General features: G+C 53.8%; 1 long non-coding RNA gene across 1 annotated transcript; it reads right to left on the bottom strand.

Moving 5' to 3' along the window:
* Positions 1–1051: 1051 nt before the first annotated feature.
* Positions 1052–19992, bottom strand: LOC115333460. Its single transcript, XR_003920807.2, has 3 exons — positions 19555–19992; positions 5939–6019; positions 1052–1290 (listed from the first exon to the last, which is right to left on the bottom strand). It is a non-coding gene; the product is annotated as an uncharacterized LOC115333460 (long non-coding RNA).
* Positions 19993–20480: the final 488 nt, after the last annotated feature.

Raw genomic sequence — 20480 nt, 5'->3', positions numbered from 1 at the left:
CAAAGGGGCAGGGTGCCTGCCCAAGTTCACCCCCAACGTTTCCCATGCAGGCCTGATGAGGAGGTGGCATAATGATCTTAATTAATTGACCTAATTTAGTTCCCAGCTGGTAGGAAGCTGGATCTCACAGCAGCTGGGATCTCCATGAGGGAGGCAATAAAAACTTCGATAACCAGGAGGGGTGTAAAGTGGGCAGTGGGGGTAGGTGAATAGTGCATGGGGGCAATGGCTTTCCCTGTAGCCCTCTTGGCGTGGGTGAGAGGCAGCTCCTACCCTCACCCTGCCTGCCATGTCCCTGGTGGGATTTGGTCCCCCCGGCTGGGTGCAAGGTGAGGTTGGTCAGCACCCCAATGTCACACTGGCCTGAGCTGCAAAAGCTCTGGCTTCTGGTTGCCCGGGCTGGTGCTGGGTCCCTGCCGAGTGGCTCTGCGCAGGCACCCATCTGCCCGTCACCTCTGCCAGAGCCTCTGCTCAGCACCCGTCTGTTCCCTGTCCTGCCTGTGCCCCTCCGCACGCCAGCATCCACAGCCCATATGCAGGGCCCTGGCTGAGGGGAAGGCTTTTTTTGGTTGTATGCAGATTTTTTTTATTGCTTTTTCTTTTCCAACACACTCCCCACATGGCTCTCCCCCTTTTTCAGCTCTGAAATGGCGACAGCAATCTGTTTCTCTGGTGCTGCGCAGTCCTTGTCAGTGGGTAATGCTAAAATGAGTGACTTGAGCAGGCAGGATGTGCCAGCGAATGGATGCTGGTGCCTGGCTTCCCGGAGCAGAGGGACAGCTGCTCCCTCAGTCGAATGGCTGGAGAATGAGTTTTCTTTCTCTTTTTTTCTAAACCTGGTCCCTGACGGGCTCATCTCTCATTTCACCACTTCCCAAGAAGTGCTCTGCTTGGATGCTGCTTTAGCAATCAAAAGGAGAGTGCGGCCGGCTAATGTGTGAATGTGGCGGCTGAGGTTTATGCGATGGAGTTATTGTTGGCTCCGGCCGTGCGGCTGGTGATGCCCGGGACGGTGTCGGGTGAGCTGCGCCTGGGGAGAGCTGTGGGGAAAGGGCTTTTTTCATCTCCGAGTCCTGTTTGTGCTGAAGCACTGTCTTTGCTTTACCTATCACCGGTGGGGTTTGGTTGAAGCCCCCTTGGGTGGGAATATTGCAGGGTGATCCAGAAGTTTCCAGGCTGGGCTGGATGGGACTGTGCAGAAGGACAGGGGTGTGGGACTGAGGTTTGCTGCTTTCGGTGGTGTGGGCTTAGCTACCATCCACATCCTCTGCAGGTCTTCCAGCTGTGCTCCTAAAGGTATAATAAATAGCATAAAAAGAAGAAATTTTAATTGAATATATCAAATGGCTCCTTTCAAGCTGGAGCACATGGGGTGTGACCCAGCCATTGACATACAATCCATGATAAACAAACAGCAATTACTCAAACATCATAAAAACAGACTGTAAAAGCTATATAAAACTCAGGAAACACCGGCAAAGTAGCTATTAAGCTGTGTGGGAAGGAAAGACGAGCGTGGCTGGCTATGTGCATCTGTCTGGAAAGCATGGCCATGGTGTGGCTGTGGATGGTGGTGGATGGGTGCAGGGAGCACAAGAGCGAGGCGGCATTTGGGGCCAGGCTGGGGTGGGAAACCAGCCGGCACGGTTGGCAGCGGGTGCGGTGAAGTGTCCCACGTTCTCCAAACAAAAATACCATCAGGACCACAAGAGCAACAAACTGGTCATTGGCTGGTCCCTACAGGGAAGACTGAACCCTGGCAAGAGGGGTGGTCCATGTCCTGTGCCACTGTGGATGCTCCCCAGCCCCTGCCTCTGCATCTCGAGCCATCTCCTTTCCTCTGCCAATCCTCTCCTCCACTTGCAAACCCCAATTTTCATTGTTGTGCAGCTGAGATGCACGTTAGGAGTAAATAAATAAATAAGCAGGCACAGCCGAGTCAGGAGGGACAACCTTTTGTGCATCGATCTGGAGCTTTCTGCCAGCCGAATTAACTGGAGTGGAATTTTTATCAGATTTTAATAACTGGTGAGAGCTGCCTGGTGTGTCCTCTGCGAAAGGCTGTTGTGAGACCAGCTGGAGAATAAATATCCAAGGCAGATGTGTCTTCCCCTTTACAGACCCATCCTCCCAGGTCTTGTTGCCGCCTTCTCTGTGAAGGGAGAAACTAAAGGCCCTCTGCCCCAGCTGCCTGTTTCGCCCCATTGTCCCCAGCTGAGCACTGGGGAGATGTCCTGGGGTGCCTGTGCTCAGTCCCAGCCGGGGAGTCGCTGAACTGGTCTGGCTCGTGGGTTGTCCGGCTCTCCCTGGGCTTGACAAAGCTGTCTCCCTGGTACACCCTTCCAGCTTCTGGCAGTCGCCAAATCCAGGGATTTCCCAAGACAGAGATTTTATCTGGATCGTTGTTTGTAAGAGCCCTTCACACGCCTCTGTCCCTTTGCTCTGGCCGCCCGGGTGGCAGCTTTGTCCTCGGCAGCATCCTGCAGCAGTGTGCTCCGCAGTGCATCTGGGCTCCGTGTGATAAAAGGCTTCCTTTGATTTGTTTTAAATCTGCTGCTGCATAACTTTATTGGATGTCCTGGGGGTTTTGTGTTCTGAGAAAATGGGAATAATTGTTTCTTATTCACCTCGTCTCAATTGTCCACAGTTTTATTGAACTCTCATATTTCCTCCTCTCTTTCCTCTGCAGCCACCTCACTCCTCCTGGAATAAACTGCTCTGTTCTCCTGGTCATTCTTCTCTCCTTTCATTACTTCCAGCAATTTTATAAGCCTTCTTCACAAATCCCTGGCACTTGAGTATCTTCCGCCCCCTCACCTGGGCTCCTGCCGTCCCCTCGCGCTCGGGGCTGGACTTTCCCCGCAATCCTCGTCCAAGCCGAGAAACAGCCTCCTTTCCCGGCAAGGACCTTGCTGCCCTCCTCTGTTTCCTGCTAATACAAGCCTGGAAGGTCCCCTGCTGATAGCACTAAATTGGCTTTTACTCCACAGGTGACCAAAAATCTGTGAGACAGGGAAACTCTTTGGAAATACGCTCGCGTATGCCTTTTTTTTTTCTTTTTTCCAGTGACAATGATAACAAATGCAACATAAAGAAACTCCTCTCCTACAGCGGAGGCCATGGGGATTGCCCTGCCTGAGACTGTCTTTCTCCCTCCCCATGCCCTGCCTCAGTATGAAAGCCGACAGCCTGGGAACATCTTGGGGATTGATCGGCGATGCGCTTTTCAGGCTAGTGCCGCGGGATACCGGTCCAGCGCCCATCCCGAGGGTCACCGCGACTTTCTGGTCGCCGTGGCAACTCGCGGTGTTTGATGCCTGTTTTGCGGAGATGAAGGGAGCAAAGGCGAGAGTAGGGGAGTGGCAGAGAACATGTGGAGCTGGCAAAGAGCAGAACGCCAGCACCGCTCTCCGCCCCAGAAAAAAGAGAACAGGGACAGAAAGAGAGGAGTGGAGGCAAGGAGAGGGCTGGGAGGATTTATCGCAATTTCGCATGGGTTGACTGTAAGCACTGGCTTGGGCAGCGCCAGGACCGAGTCTCTTGGGCTCCAAGAGCTGAAAACAAAGGGCGGGAGGAAGAGGAACTCGTCTCTCGATAAACACAAGGTTGAAAAGGTGATAGGTCGAGGGATTTGGGCTCCAAGAACTTTCTCAAACCATAAATTTTCAATAGCAGTGCTGAAGCCAGGAAACCTGAGCTGGCTTTTGGAGATATATTATCTCAGGAGCAGACAGGGTCAGTTCTTGGCCTCCTCCCTGATTCCCACCTTGTCTTCGTTACAGCCACGGTCTGCGCTTGCACATGCTTGAGCATGCGCCTGTGCCCGGGTGCTCGGATGGGTTTGGGACGTGCCTGGGCTGCGACTGCGGGCGCCCGGCTCAGCCTTGGGAGGGCAGAGGGATGCACTCCCTGAAAGTCTAGTACAGCCTCTGCCTCTTGGAGCAGAGGTTTCTAAACCAGAAGAGTTTTTTCCTGTTTTTTAAACCAGAAGAGGTAGCTCTGATCATCCAATGTGCGAAATGAGCCCTTAAAGCTTGCCTGAGGCATTTGAACTGGGATGTACTAAGGTGTACGTGGAAAGAGGTGGTCTGAGGCTGCAGTGGCAGAGGTGTGTTGGGGCCCTGCAACAGCAAGATGATGGCTGACCCCATCACTGTGCCTTCCCTGCTGCAGCCAGGCACAGCCTTGCCTAAAAGGCTGCCTGAGGTTGGTCAGAAAAAAAGGTAACAAGTTGAGAGATAACAATGTGATTTTTTTTTTTTTTTTGTCATTGCGCAGCACTGGGCAGTGGCCCTGGGGCAGGACATGATGCTTACGCCCAGTCAAGTGAGCAGGAAAAATAAACATCAGCTGATTATTTGAGTCTATATGATTGCTCAGTAATACGGCATCAGGGGAAAACACAGCCCCGGCCCCTCTCCATCCCCGATGCTTCCAGCCTCGCAGCCAAATGATGGCCCAGCCTCAGCATTATCTCCACTGCCTTCGTTAAAGCTGCTGGTGATTTCAGAGGGGGGAGTTTATGGCAGGGGAGGGTGACACTGCCGCTCTGTGCCGAGAAGACAGCGAGCGCCGGTCCCATGTGCAGCGGCAAACAACTAAACCACTTGCCATGAACAAATTGCTCCAGCTCGGGGTGTGGGAATGCCGCTCCCTCCGGCCGGGGCACGCTCCCCGTGCCAGGGCCATGGCCGGTGGATGTGGGCTTGGCTGGGAAAAGCTCCGCTTGGCTCCTCAGTTGCCCTCTCTGTAAAGCCTCTCCTGGCTGCTTGGCTCAGAAGTGGTTTGAGCTGTGCCCGGCCGCCCCCGTCTCCTCCAGCTCACGGCCCCGGCAGAGACGGTGCTGGAGCTGCAATGGGCAGCGTGGGACCGGAGGCAGCTCGGGGGGGGGGCTCAGGGGGTGTGCGTGTGTCCAGGAGGAGCGTTTGGAGGGAGAAACGGTTTTCCTTTCTGTCTGGGAACGCCAGCTCTTGGAGGGAGGTGCAGTCCGGCAGTGGGAGCCTTTGCTGGGAACCAGCAGCACTGGGATTTATCATCAGTTTGCCGACCCTCTTGGTGACCTAAGGGAGGGAAACTGCTCTCGTTCATCAGCCGCCGCCGCCGCAGCAACGGGTCTGACATTGGCAGCTCCTGAGAGGTGCTGGGCAGGTCAACCACACGCTGCTTGCAGGCGAAGCGTTGCTTAAACACTGAGCAAGTTGGGGTGAAAAGTCCTCTTTGCATTTCCTGCAGTTTGTTTCCCCGTGTTTTGTGTGCCTTTTTGCATTTGCTTTCTGTGGCTGCTTGACAGCGAGTTCTCTGGCAAAAGCATGCACAGAAACAGCTCATTTAAAATGTAATCTGGCCCAAGAACTAGTTATTGAAATTATTTGATGAATAATTTAGGATAACAATTAAAGTCAAAAAATTCATAAATAGCTCATGAGCAATTCATGAACCGGAAGAGAGGCTAAAGTTTGTCTGATAAGTGCTTTGCTACCAATTAGTCACAGATGCCTGGCCCTGAGCCGGGTTGGTCCGGACGAGGGACGACTGCGGCTGCACCCACGCAGCCCCCAGTGCCGCTCAGCTGCGGGCCTGCCCTGTTTTGAGGACACGGAAAAGTAGGGACAGAGGACTGGCGATGCAGGGGACCTCCCAGAGGAGGGAGAGCCACTGAACTTGCTGGGAAATGTGGCTTTGGCTGTCCTGAAACTATTTGCGAGTTTGCCAAACACAGCTTCAGCCTGGCAGAAGAGCCCCAGGGGCGTGCAGCATAGCTGGTGGTAAAGATGCTCGACCCAGCACTGGAGGATTCTCTTTGGGTCCTTCTTTCACCAAAGGACATGTCCCACCGAGCCGGGGAGACCCCCAAAACTGAGTGTAGATGTCAGCTGGAAGAAAAGCTGTGCGTCCGTCGTGGGGCAGGGCGACCTGGCCGTGGCATTCGGATCCTCACCTCCTCCCAGGCTGCTTCAGCCGGGCATTCCCCGCCTCACCGACTCTCCCGCTGCCTCCCCGGGCCCCCGGACAGCAAACACTGCAACAACAATAACAGAATTAAGTTTTATTTGAGCTGAAATGAACTGTTTCCTGGCTGCTGAAATGACCCATTCTCCCTCTCCCCCTCTCCAACCCCACGTTCTTTTCAGATCAAACAAAATGCTTTGCTCAAAATGAAACAAAATGTTTCAATTCCCTTTTGGGTCATTTCTAGCAAAAAAGCGGAGGACCAGCGAGCTAGCAGCCTGATTAAAAGTTTCGGCGTTCTCGCTTGGTGCTTTTTCCAGGGAGTTTGTGTCTCTCTTGCCGGGGCCAAGGCAAGAGCGGGTGTCCCAGCGGTGCGGGAAGGGGCGAGCTCTGCCCCAGCCCACCCCGCTGCAAACCACCCACCGAGGCGACACAGCCCGAGTCTCCCCGTACCTTCGCAGCAGGGCTGGACGATGTGGGGTGTCCAGAGAAACCCAGTGAAGATCCCACCTGTAGAGGCATCTTGGCTCCTGCAGCCGGTTCGTTGGAGGATGCCTGTCTCGGGGCAGTTTTGCTATTAAATCCCCTAATAAGCAGAAAGTTAAAGACCAGGACCGTGCACAAGCAAATCTCTGCCAGATGTCTTTGTCCCAATTAAGGTGGAAGAAGAGGGAGAGAATAGGCAATTAATTAGCTGGAAGCGCAGGAGGTACAGCAGTGAGTGAGCGTTACTGCATCCCCAAGTGCAGGGGAGCCCTGGCAGGGGTCGGGACATGCCATGGTGCAGCCCTGTCCTCTGCAGCCCCAGGGGTCTGTCCCAGCAGGCGGGAGGTGTGGGGGCTCAAGGCCATCCCTTCTCCTCCAGCACAGGTACTGATATCTCTGCTTGGTCCTCAGTGCTCCCCTGCAGCCCCCAGCTCGGTGGACAGGATGTGTTGGACCTGGTGCCGCCGTGCCTCAGTTTCCCCAGCTGGGAACTGCAGACGATGACAGACTGGTGTTCAGATGACGCTGTCAATAGTTAATGTTTGGCAGAAAGCGTTATGCCTGAAACAGGAATGTTTTCTGGAAGTATGCTGATAGCTGGCGTTTTAGCAGAAAATCTTCAGAGCTATTGAGAGTGGAAATAGAAGACGTTGGTTCAGCTTTCCTGACTTTTTCTGCTAGTGTCTCACCCTGTCCAAGGTGAGGAACAGAAACCCTTGATGAGCTTTATATTTTCCAAACTATTTCAAGGGTTTTTTTTGTCCTGATGTGGGATTAAAAAAGCAAACCAAAACAGAACAAAGAAAATGGGAAATGGAATTTCCCAGCATGGGAGAACCCCATTTCTGGACAAGCATCCCTTGCTGGTGTTCAGAGAGCAGCATTATGTGCAGCGAAGGCACTGAGCTTGGTGAGGAGGAAGATGCCCAGCTTGGCAATGCCTCTGGAAGAGGGCAGAGCTGTTTTCCCTGGGTCATTTCCCCTGATTGTGGCAATGCATTTAGCACCGTGGAGAAATTATAGAATTCAGATGGTGACAGCCAAGAGCAACCCCCTTTGTGGTGGCCACTTTGTGGCTGCAGCGGCATTGGGCACAGAGATGTGGTTTGGAGGCTGGGGGGGGGGGCAGCCCTGCTCCCCCCATTCCCAAACCCCTTCCTGGCCTGGCGGGGGTCTGCGGGGGGATCACCCACCTCGGGCCCCGCCACCTGCTCGGCGTCGGGCACGGGGTCCAGCCAGCAGACAGCACGTTCGCAGGCATTTCCAGAGTGAGGGTTTATGCAGATTTATGTTAAAATATTCCTGCATCTTCGCTCCACGTTTATGTTTATTGATTTGCAAATGAAAACCTTTGTTCTGCGTGCAGTCCGTAAGCCTGACGGTATGTCAGTAACTTCAGATTGAAGATTTTAATATCTTTTTCCTCTCTTGTCCCTCACCCCCACTGCATACCCTCCCCACCCTTCCCCCAGGCAGCTCAGCCTGGCACTAGAGAAATGCAAGACGGTCCCCATCGCCATCCCTGTCCCCTGCATCCCCATCCCCTGCATCCACATGCCCAGCATCCCCAATGCCACCTCCTAAGCACTGTCCCTCCCCAGCCCTCTCCTCCAGGCCAACACCTCGCTGCCTTTTCATGCAGGGGACCGAGGACAGACAGAAAGGGGGGAGAGAGCAAAATTCCACCCCCCCCGCTTCCCTTGCTGCCTCCTTGATGTTGGCTCAGCCGGCTTTCCGCCTGTCACTTTAAATGGATGTATTTAAAGCAAATGCAGAAATTGCCATTCAGCGCAAGCCTTGTAATAAAGACGACGTCTCCGTTTCCAATATATATTTATATGTAGTTTGGGTTTTGTCTGGGGGGGACGTGGGGAAAGTCACAGGAAATGCCAAGCGTTGACATGTCCGTGATAGAAAATAGCTCTGTCCTCCTCCTGTGAGGTGCGTGGTATTTTCCAAAGTGACATTTAACTGAAGGGAACCTGTGGCAGCACTTTTGCTCGGGGCACCGTGGTGGCAGCTGCCTCTCTCTGTGCGAGGCGGCAAGGACCTCCGCAGCCGGGAGCGTACGGGGTCGGCTGGGAAGCTGGTGCTGCGCAGGGATGCTGCTGCCCACGGACCCTCGGTGGGCAGCGTGGACCGGCCCCAGCCCTGGCCACTCGCACGCATCCTGTGCCTGGCCCCGGGCTCGGACCTCGCCAGGATGGCCCTGCTTCACCCCAAGAAGATAATGGGGAGCACTCATCCATCACGCCGCAACAGACTGACTCACGAGGAAAGATTTAGAGAGCTAAATCTGTCTGGCTTGGCAAGCCACAGCTGTGAGGGAAGGGGAGATGAAAGGACGGTCTGTACAGCGTGGAGGGTGCAAACAGCAGGCAGGGAGCAGGGGCACTTTGCAAGGCTGGGGGTGATGCCTGGGAAAGGGAAAACAGGCTGGATAATGGGGAAGAAGCTTCCTGGCGTGGAGGAGCTCCCATCACAGGGAAACCTGCAAACCTCATCTCCTCCTTCACACCTAGGGGCCCTAACCCCAGGAATGGCACCCCCGTGTTGGGGGTCCCTCCTTCCCTGCCATCCCTCCGGCTGCTTTCGGGGACAAACCCCCTGCCCTGGCACTGGGCTGCACCCCGCCACGCAGGCTCAGCTCTGCAGGATGGCGTCTGCTGTAAATACAGCACCTAAAAACATCACCCTCCACCTCCCGTCCCCCTGCGCCCGAGCTGGAGTGTGGTTTGCATGGCAGCTTCACCCTGCCTGAGCCCCTCGCAGGCACGTCGCACAGCACCGCTCCTCTGCAGCTCGGTTTCTATTTAATCAGTCTGTTCACTGTGGCTCCGTCTGCCGAGCGCCCGAGTCATCAAAGCTCCTCCGGCAGCCTGGACGCATCCATTTAATGGACTGCTATGAGACACATCCTTACTTCATTACTTCATTATTTACAGGATGAGGCTTTCGTGCCGGGGCCGGCAGCCCAGCGCCGCCAGCTGCCCGCGTCCCCCTCGGAGGCTGGCAGAGCTGCCGAGGGGAGGGCAGTCCCAGAGACACCGGCACAAGAAGCCCCAGAGCCCCGGATTACAAAGCCGTTAGCCATCATTGTGCTTAGAGATTTAAAATAAAAGGATTTAAATCCTGAATGAAAAATTCCCACTTTTTTTTTTTTATTCGCCCAATTGCTCTGTTTTTGCCAGAGTCAGGCCGTTGCAGTGGTCGGAGCTGGCTGCACTTTTGCACCATCTATGCAGAGGGAAAAAGCGATGTCTGCCAAGGAGGAGCAGGGAAGAAGAGCGATTCTGACCTCCTGTGATGCCCATGAATTGTCGGATGTTCTGAACCTTCTCTGATGCTTGCACAGGGCACTGGGGCCCCTCGTTCGGCACCCAGGTCACGGGAGGGCACTGGTTTTGTGATGGGAGTTTCATCACATGGGATGGAGCCTCTGCAGCCCCAGCTGGGCTGGGAACAGGCAGCCCAGGCTGGGCAGGGACGGCCGGGGGCTTCTCCTTCCCCATTATCCAAAATCCAGCCTTGCCCTTCTGCTGGTCCCCAGGGCTTAACTATCTTTGCAGCTCTCCTGACGGAGACATGATACTTTGGAGAACCCAGACAAATGGGGCTGTGGGACCAGCCTGCAGGAGATCTCTGAGACAACCAGTGTAACAGGATATTCTGAAGAACCGGATCATTTTATGACCATTAATAACATTTGCAGCTACTGAATGTTATCCCATTTTACAGGAATAGCAATAGACCTGATGCTGCAGGGCTGAGGTTGGCTGGAGCAGTTGAGGGGGGACCCTCTTGCTCCCCATGTTGTAACAGTGGGTATGTAGCCAGGTACAGCCTGGCTGACCTCCTCCTTGGACGCGGGAGTCGCTGGGGACACAACACACACTATGTGAACCAAAGGATGCTGCCAGAAAACCGGGCTTGCGCAGAGCAGGGCTCTGCTGCGCAGTGAGAAAGGCTGCTAAGCCTCCAGGTCTTCTCCTTACATGTTAAAGGGGAGGGGGTGTAATGGTGTGCAGTCAAATTCACTTGCTGCTAGCGGAATTAAAGATATGCTCCCTCGGCTAGTTCTGTCAAACCCTCTTGTCTGTCCGTATATATATATCTCCAGCTCTATACACATACACACCGTTCATCACACCAGAATCCAAGTGACCTGGAGTAGCACAGTACAAACACTGTAGATCCTATGTAAACAGAGGTTATATATATTTTCCTCATTTATTTCTTGCCGACAGAAAAGCGGCCTCTTTCACAAGGAAAAATAAACCAACACAATGGCAATCCTGAGTTCAGCAAGTGTTTCCTAGCAGATTTTAACCATGTTAAGTTAGGTGGTTGTAAACAGACTGACAGCACGCCTCCCAACCTTTGAAATTCCTCGCAGTCAGTTTCCTGTCTCAAATTCACACCATCGCTTTTCCACCAGGGCCTTAAATTAATGCCCGGCTGGGGTGCATAATTACCAGCTCCCTAATGGTCCAAAACATCCTGAAGGGCTGAAGTTTTCTTTTTGATTTGTGGCTCCGAGTCGGAGTTGTAATTACCAAATTGATTTTAAATGCAGGCTCCGTTGACAGACTATTGGCAAACGACATCTCGGAGTCTTCAGCCATTCATAAAAAAAGAAGAGGAAGCCCTTGATGAATATACCTTGATCTGCAGCTGCTGTTTATTTAATACAATTTATGGGCAATGGTATTAGGTTTTATCAGGGAGCTGCAGCTTTGGAAACACTGCTTTGGCAGGAGCGGTTGAGCTGAAAAGTTGGGTCATAGCTGTGAGCTGCCGGAATCGCTTTTTCACATGAAGACCCCTCTCCTCTGCTCGGCTTGGCGTGGCTCAGCTCGGCTCTCCCCCCTCGCCGGCTCTGCTCCGCAGCTTGGACATCATGGCTCGCTCCGGGCAGCGGGAGGGGGCTCTTGGGCTGCCCGACCACAAACAGGTAGATGAGCGGCTTCCAAAAAACTGAATAAATACAGAGGCAGCACATTTTCCGGGTGCTGATGCAATGCTGGCAGGTGGCCTAAACGTCAGTCACCGTCGGCTCCCACCACGCTAAGACCCCGGGACCTGCTGAGCGATCCCACCTCCGCGCCTGGCACCCACCGCTTCCCTCTGCGGAGCCAGCGGGGCAGCGCCGGGCGAGGGGTTAACCCCTGCCTCCACCAGCACCCCGTCTGCACCGCCGCTCCCCTTGGCCAGGTGGGACAGGGCAGCGCTGGTCCTTTCCTCCCAGTCCCTCTTCTGCTGCCCAGTTGACCGGTTCTCCTGGGTGCAGGTTATCGGGTTCTCCCTGGATTTTTCAATACGCAGCACAGTGGGGCCCTGGCCTCCTAAGGAGGTTTCCTGGGGTGATCTTCTCCCTCTGATGAGGGTTTGCTGCTGTAGTGCCCTCTTCTCTGTGGTCTGCAAGAAAGGTGATGAACCACGGACAGGAGGAACTGGAGTCTTCGGGGTTTGGGAGGAAAACTACAGAGCTGGGATGGGAGGGGAAGGGAAAGGTGTCATGGTCTGTTTGGATCTCTCAAATTTACAGGACAACATACTCTGTGATTTAAACTTTATTTCATGAGCTCGTTAAGAAATACAGTAAACAAACACGACAAACAGGGGCTCAATCCCCTATTGCCCAGACTAGTCTATCATGTGAATTCACCTATTCAACATTCAAGTCATAAGGTTTCATAACGTGTAACCCGTAACTCTTAGTACTGTGTACCTATGAGCAAAAGGAAAGAATTAGTTACCCAGCCGAGGGTGAGGGGGCTCCTCCTTCCTCCTCCCCTGTGTCACACTGGGAAGCATAAAAGCCTGAGCAGTCCGGCTGCTGTTGGGTCTGCTTCAAAAGCTTTTTGGGTGAGCTGATGTTTTACACCCTCCAGCTTGGAGGTTTGGTCTATACCATTTCCATAAGTTAGTGGATTCTGAGGAAAGTGCCAGACAAAAGATAATGGCTGCCGGAGACACGGCAGTGATCACGGCTGCGTCGTGGCCCTTTAGCTCTTCCTGGCCACCTGTCCTGCCTACGCGGTGCTCTCGCTTTGACCTAGTGATGCTGGTCCCAGCATACCTCAGGCCTTAGCAGGAGCTGGGTTAGCCAAAGTCTAAGCAGGAGCCGAGCGAACAGTCACAAAGGGTCAGCAAACCCAGTAGGGAAGAGACCCAGCTGCCCTGCGTGAGAAGGTAAGAGTGACAGAAGCCTCTGGAGCATCGCTGTCATCTGCTCTGCTGCCCAAGAGAGGTGGCAGGCAGAGAGCGGGAGCTGTGAGGTTGCATGGGAGAACCGTGGGGCACAGTCCCAAAGTCGTGTCAGGAGAGCAAGAGCTGTCCAGTTAATGCTATATAAACATAGTGCTTGCACAGCCCTCCCCTCCTTTCCAACACGAAGACTGCAACCATCCTGCCATGAACGTACCGAGCTCTGCAGAGGCTGCGAGTTCCCCAGCGCTTAGGACCAGCTCTTTAGCACTGGGGTCATTCAGATGCTGAGTGCATGTTCAGGCGGAGCTGAGCCAGAAGCGTTTGCTCCCTCCGTTTAGCAGCGCTGTTCAAGGAAATGGTATTTCCTGGGATCCAGACAACTTTCTACAGTGGCTCCATTTTTTATTTCAGAGAATCTCGTTTTGGTTGCCCACCTGCAGAAGGGTTGACAGAGTTTATCTCGCCTTCAGTCAGCACTGGAAGCTGCTGATTAAAGCAGAAAATATGAAGGGTCTTAAAACTTAAGGTGCATCCCAGCTATCAGCTGCTCCCTTCCCTCTCTTGAGTTGGGAGGATGGATGACTCTGACGGCATCCCCCCAGCCTGAGATATTGGGTATCTCCCAGGGTCATTCGCGGGGCAGAGCCAAACAACTCGAACCCAGAGCGGGGTGAACTTAAGTCGGGGATGAGTTGCCCCGAGAACCGAGGCACCGCAGTGGGTAGGAGCGAAGGGTTAACAGGACAGCGATGGCTCTTTGGGAGCAGAGGCTGAGGATGAGTGTGTCTGTGGGAGGGGGATGTCAGCTGTGTGCAATCGCTCCCCGGGACGGGATGATCTCAGGGAAAGGGAATCCGGGAATCCACAAGCAGCCCCAGGAGGGAGATGCAGCGAAGGCAGGGAGAGGGCAAAATGAGGTGGCACCCAGGTGAGATCTGGGAAGTTTGGGTCCTGTTCTGATTTTTTTCCATGCCAGTGTCCCCAGGAGGGGCAGGCAGCGGGTCCGCCTGCCTGCAGTGCTGGGCAGCCGGGGAGGCAGAGGTGTTTGCAGACAAGTGGGTGTCCCTGGGGTCAGAAAGGCCCAGAGAAAGGTGTGGGAGAGGCTGGCTGATAGGAAAGCAAATAGTTTGGCTGCCTCCACTGAAGAGTACCTGGTCTGTTTTGTTTCTTAGATTCGTGATGAAGGATAAGGATTTAGGAGAAAGGGAGGGAGAGCTGCAGTTAATCCACTGATTAACCCGAGGAGAGATACGCAGGCTCTAAGTCAAAGCAGAAGGGCAAGAGAGAAGAGTCAGTACCACCAACCCAAACAACACCAGAGCACGGGGGTGGCTCAGCTCCAGCAAGGTTTAAAAGCAGAGATGAAGGCTGTAGGGCAACCACAGGGCAAGGTTAGAAACACCACGGAAAGCCAGAGCAGCTGGGGGCAACATGAGAGAGCAGAGACAAAAAGGGGAGCAGGGTGCGAGTTCCCGGAGGGAAATACCAGGGATATGCTGGCATTTTGTCCACTGCAGGGGGGTGGTTGGCTGAGAAGTTGTGGCTGAGGACCCTGACCAGAGGGATGCTAAACCCTTCTGTGAAGATGCTGGGCTGGATGGCAATGACATCTGCGGGACTCCCGATCTCATAGCAATAGGGGTAGAGCAAATCCCCAACTCTGCAAATACAAATGATTTGGGATGGATTTGGAACCAGATCTGAACTTTGGGGATTGGACCCGACGCACAGAGGGATGAGAGGCTGTGGGAGATAACGGCGTATCCAGTTTCACGGGATCTGGCACAGCTCAGGCTGTGTAAAGCCACAGAGTGTGATTTGGGATCGGCATTGCTGTGAGCAAAGTTCTCTCCTTCCTTTTAGAGCTCAGGTCTGGCAATCCCGTAAACGCCGTGGGAGCAGCCTAACGCTACAGCTGGGCGGCGGAACGGGTCCCCTGCAGAGATGGCTTTTCGCATGCCACGGCTATGAGTATATGGGCTGAGAACATGGGGCAGGATCGAGCAGTGGGACAGATCCGGCACCAAGGCATGGCGCAGGGGTGTCTCCACGCAGGCAGGCTGCTGTGCACCCTGGGGCTGGGCTTCCCGAGCTGCCGCTGGTCCTCGGTGGGCAGCCCTCCGGTTGTCACTGCGTGGCCACCAGCTCGCTGAGTGTCCTGGGTGCATCCTGCCAAAATCCACCTGCTCCGTAGCCGCGTGGGACAGATCTGCTGGCATTCCCCAAAGCGATTGGTGGCAGCAGTGTCCCTGCAGTCCCTCCAGAGCCTAGCTCAGATGTTGACGCTCATGTCATTAAATATGTGTCTGGACAGAGAAAAAAGAACATGCAAAGAAACCCACCCTAAATCAACTCGTCCTCTCTGTGGCTAAAGCTCTTCTCCTGCTATTGTGTTGCTCGATTTAATTGCTAGCACATTGCTGTCCAGTATGCAGAGACGTGTGCGAGATGCGTGCCTGCGTGCTGCGGTCAGCGCTGTGCGGCATCGCCAGGGCTGCACGGGGCTGTAGGTATTTGCAGGGTTCACGCGTTGCCTTCGCGTGTGCCTCCGTGCACCGTGTGTGTGCTGTTGTGTGTATTTCGTGTGCGCGCACACACATGTTTCTGCTTTGGTCGCTATCATTACAATGTATTTACCACTGTGCATTTCACGAATATGCTATTTATACTCCAATAGAGTGTGTCATGCTTTGCATTAGTCCGGCCAAATTACAACTTCAAAGTTCTCAAATTCGGCGGGGGCTCCGTGTCTCTCCCCGGCAGAGGGGCAGGCACAGGTCTGAAAGGTTTCTTATTTATTTTGTTCGGTATGAAGTTGAGGAACCACTTTCCATCTGGAACCATGTGGAATTTTTGCATTTGAGATATTTAACCTGACTTTAATTTGAGTCGAAACGTCTGATATTTCTGATAGTAATACCATGCCGGGGGTGCGGAGGGGGTGGAGGGGGAGGACCGAAGACAGCCCCCCTTCCCTCCACAGAGGCACTCCAGCCGGTCCCTGTTAAGCGATTCCTGGCATGCGAGCACGCGGCAGACAGTAATGGAGAGCCTAATCAGATCTGGGGAGCTCCGAAATCGCTGGAGCGGTGGCAGAGTAAGTGGGTGTCCATGAGAAACCCAATAGTTCTCAATTCATTTTCCTCCTGGCCACCATCCATCCCAGGGCTGTGGTTGCCTTCCCCGGCCGGCCGGCCGGCCGCCCCCCCCCGCAGCGCTGCCCTCGCCCCCCACACGTGCTGCTCTGAGTGGGGTGGGCTCTGCTGGGTGACTGCCACTGGCAGAGGCTGACAAAGGCTGACAAGTCCTTTTTTTACCCCCTTTTTCTTTTTTTTTTTTTTTTTTCTGAAAAGCCAGTGAAGTGCCTCTCCAATACATTATTTAAATCAGGAGAAAATGAGGCATTTGCCATTTATACCTCATTGGGTTCATTAAAAGGCGACTGCATTTATGCCGTGCCCATGATTTACCTCACTGCTCCTTTAAAAATACTGGGCAGAGGGGGACCCAGATCTGAGATGCTGGGAAAGGCTGCGCAGGCCTTCCCAGGTGGGCTTTCTCTAATCAAACATCAGGGCAGAAAGAAGAGAGAGATGCAAAGCTTACGTTTGGAGGCCACCCCCAGCAAGGGCAAGCCCGTGCCGATGCCAGCCCTGCGATGGGGACTGCAAAGGTCCAGCAGCCGCGTGGAGTTGGGTTTCAGCCTCACAAGGGTTAACCAGCAGTAGTCAGGAAAATAATTGCAAAATCTAAAATTAAAGCTCCCCTGCACCCTGGCCCCTTCTTTAAACTTCGATAATGTCTTTTAAGAAAATGTTACTTAAAGGAACATTATATTATTGCAAATCAGATTTCCTGACTCTGGTGCAGATGTGGCGAACGACTCAGTAATTTCACTGCAGATCCTGAGATAAGGTCTGACCTTTAACCCGCCGCTCCGCAGCAGGGTTTGGATGTCACAGGTATTAAGGAACTTTCCCTCCTGCCACAGATGGACCCCGACTGACTGGCGATGGGGAGGGAGGCTCGGCCATCCCAGAGCACAGGATACAGATGGAGAGGGGCCAGAACTGACATAGCAAACCGGAGGGACATTGCGTGGGTGATGGAGGAGGTGGGGGCAGCAGGTCGGGACCAGACACAGACCAAAGGCTGGGATGGAGCTCCAGCGGTGGGGAAGAGCCTCCAGCCTGCAAAGCAGGAGTTCATAGAGCTGCTTCCTGGCTCAGGCATTAAAAACTAGCTGGGTTGCTATAATCTGTATTAGATTTAAACTGTGCAATAAATGTTTCAGTTTATTGATGCCAGACTGCAGCCAATTACAGCTGAAGTCACCAATGGATTAGTGCATGATGAGAGACCAAATGGCTTGGGGAGGGAGCCTGGGGGGTGGTGGGGAGCTGGTCAGGGCACACACCAGCATCCCAACTCCCGGGTCGTCAAGCCTTTCCTAAATAGAAAACTGGCCCTGAAAAATAAAGCTGGTGATGGTGTTTCAGTCCCCCCCACACACTGCAAAGCCCTCAGGCCCTTCTGCTGAGTGTGTCTGCTCCAGAGGTGCTGGACAGACGAAGCATGGGGTGCGCAGGGCTGTGTCCGCCCCAGAAGGGTGGCTGTGTCCCAGGAGAAGGGTGGCCAGCTGTGTCCCTCTCCCTTGGCCCTACCCTGAGGGTGCCAGTGGGGTAGGAGCGGGGCAGGAGAGGCGTGCTGGAGGCATCTGCCTGGGCTCTGCGTCTCCATCAGCCAGTTACTTCATCCGTTGCGTGGTACCCCTCGGCAATTTGGCTTCGCAAGCATGAAATCCAGAGCGCCGGGGTTTCTGCCCTTTTCCTGTCTCATCTTTCCCTTTTTCAGTCGTGCTCTGTTCTGTCCCATCCCTCCTTCGCCATTGTTTTCGGCTGCTTTCCCCTCCGCCCGGATGGCACCGTCCCTTTGCAGCGCCGCCGGGACCCGGGCTCCTCTGGCCAGCAGATGTTCCGGGCAGGTAGGAGGTCTGGGGCTGGTTTGCTGACAAGCCGGGACCACACATCAGGGCTGACTCCTCGCTGCTTCCGTGCGGGAAGGGCAGCCTCTCTGCCATGTGTTGCCTCTGCACTTGCCAAGGACAGCCTGCCTTGGCCGGGGGCCTGACGAGCCACCGCAGGATTGCGGCCACCCTAAACCCCAGCGAGTTCAGCACTCAGATGTATTGCCGGTGCAAAAAACCAATAAAAAAAAACCCCACCCAAATCCTGTCTCTCTGCAAAACAAAGATGCAAGAGAAGATGAAAGGCCCCCTCGCTGGAGGCAGATCCAAAGCCTCGCTCCCTGGAGCAGCAGGGTCCCTGCCGGGTGATGTCCTGGTGGGATGCTCAGAGGTCAAAAGTCCAGAGTCCAAAGCAGGGAGCAGCACCACAGGCAAACCCTTACCCCTTCCCAGCTCCATAAAAGTCGGAAGCGGTCTGCTGGTCGCTGTGCAGCAGTGAGTGGTAGGCAGAAGCCCAGAAGATACAGCCCGTGGGGCAAACTCCTCTCTGGCTGGGATGAGTGCCAGGCTCGTCGCATCCCAGGGGAGTTTTCTTTGCTCCCCATTGTGCCGCGCTGGACCTCGAATGCCCGCGCACGCTGCTGAGCCTGGCAAGATGTCGGCTGGAATAGGAAGTTAGTGTCGAAGCCAGAAGGATGCAAAAAAAAAAGTGCATTTCCAGGGCCCCTGCCATGGGAGGATTAGAGTAAAACCCACGGATTTCTCAATATTTTCCTGACCCAAAGTGCTGAGTTTGTTTTGCTGTGATTTATGGGATCCTGTTACTCGCTCTTTGTGAATAGCGAGACAGTCACTGGGGATTTATTAAAACATTCACAAGTCCCAAAACTCTGTCAGATTTTTGCATGAGTAATAATTTGCCTGAAAATTTGGAGGTGAAGGCAAGTTACTTGCTACTCCTCGTTCATTACCCTGGCCGCTGGGAACACTCCCAGCATCCAGGCAGGGAGCCGGCAGGAGGGCACGTGCCTTGGCCAGCCAGCCCTGCGCGAGGAGCAGCAGAAAGCCAGAGCCAACACTTTGCAAGCAACCCGGAGGCTGAGCGTTTCTCCTCCCAGCTATTCGGTGTATGGGACTATCGGGTCCACTAGAAGGAAATCAAGTTCAGGCAACAAACATTTCACGTCTCCTGAATGGCACCTCTCTCGCTATTAACAGCGTGCATCTTCCACGGATGCCCAGCTCCATCTAGCATCAGAGTTGACCCACAGCTTATTTTCCACCACCTTAAGCTCCAAATAAACACCGAACAGACCTACATTAAAATAACATTAAGAAACAATCCAAACCATCAGGGGAAGGAAATTCCTTTTTTTTCTTTTTTAATTCAGATGGAGCTTTTTTTGGTCTGAGTCCTGGCAAACAAACAGCTGAGATCAGTTCCCAATTAGGTGCTTTTGGCCTCTCCAAGCGATGAGAAATGACCTAGCTGATTTCAGTCATTTCCCTGAGCCCCTTACAGAAAAGCTCTTGCAAACTCGGAGGCTGGGGCTGAGAGCTGACGTGCTGAATTTCTCTTTGCTGCCACTGCCGCCCGCCTGGCAATGACAAGCCTGAGCCCCCCCCCTTGTCCCACACCCCAGCAGGCCCTTCCAAAACCCTGCCAGCAACCCGAGGCTGGGCTCCCCGATCCCCAACCAGCTGGGATCAATGGGGCTTTGGGGCTGAGTGGGACCAGTCTGAGCATCAGAGACCTCCAAGGAGGGTCCACCAGCTGCGGGGAGTCGCTGGCAGCCGCTTTCCCCCTCCATCGGCAGCATACCAGGCTCCTTGTGCAGAGATGTTAATATCAAATAGTCACTTATTGGTTTTAAAGAGACTCTTACGGTTTTTCTTCCTCCAGGAAAAAGACACTTAGCATTGTCCTCATTAAATCTTACCTGGGGTAAAGATAGCATCCACCAGAGAAGCCCCCGTCTCTTGTGTTCTTACTCCCATTCTGCTCCACGTTACTAAACGCAGTTGCTTTTAAATATCTGCCACAGAAGTGACTGCCTTCTTGTGATGGCTAGATCGACCCCCACGAAAAGCAATTTGGAAAGCAACTGGAGGAAAGGTGCTTGAGAAACGAGGATGCGACAGCTTTCGCGCATGCTGACTCACTAACAGTGTGTAAGCACTCTTCAAAGGGCTGAAAAGGCTGCCCACAGCAGACAGTCCCCACCGGCGAGCTGTGCCAGGGAATTCTGTAAGCGTATCACAAATTCCTATTGGAAAAACAGGCCAAAGAAAGGCAACAAAATAAATAATCGCTCTCGCCCGAACGGCAGCAGAAGAGGCAGTAAAACGAAATGAAAGCACTGAGCAAAGCTGTTGTGTCTAACAGGAATCCTGACCCCTGATCTCAGCTCCCCTCTTTTATGTTTTTCTGACTTCAGCACTATTGTGGGCAGATGCCTTTGAATATGATTTATTTGTTTGTCTTGGCATCCAAACAAGGAGTCCTGAGACCAGAAAAGACGATCAAGAGCCCACTTCCGAGTTCTCCTTCCCTTTCAGCCCGCGCACACACACTGCCCTGTGTGCTCTCGCAGAGGCTTTGTTACGCCAGTCAGCGGGGAAAGAAGCATGCAACAGTCGATCGTCTTAAAACAATACACTTCGCTGGCCCGTGGCCCGAAGGGTTGGACTCTATTACTCCAGCTGTCAGGGAAATGGGGCCGGATTCAGGCGAGGAAAGCACCTCCGTCCAAACCCATCGATACATGCATCACAACAAGGGCATCGAGGGGCTGCTTGCTAAATTCCTCTCTTGAGACCCCAGATCGTGCTGTCCATGCATGCAGGGGCAAAGTCCGCTGCTCTC

Source organism: Aquila chrysaetos, chromosome 21, assembly GCF_900496995.4.
Source record: "Aquila chrysaetos chrysaetos chromosome 21, bAquChr1.4, whole genome shotgun sequence".
NCBI classification, from domain to species: Eukaryota; Metazoa; Chordata; class Aves; order Accipitriformes; family Accipitridae; genus Aquila; species Aquila chrysaetos.
This window is presented reverse-complemented; position numbering and strand designations above follow the sequence as displayed.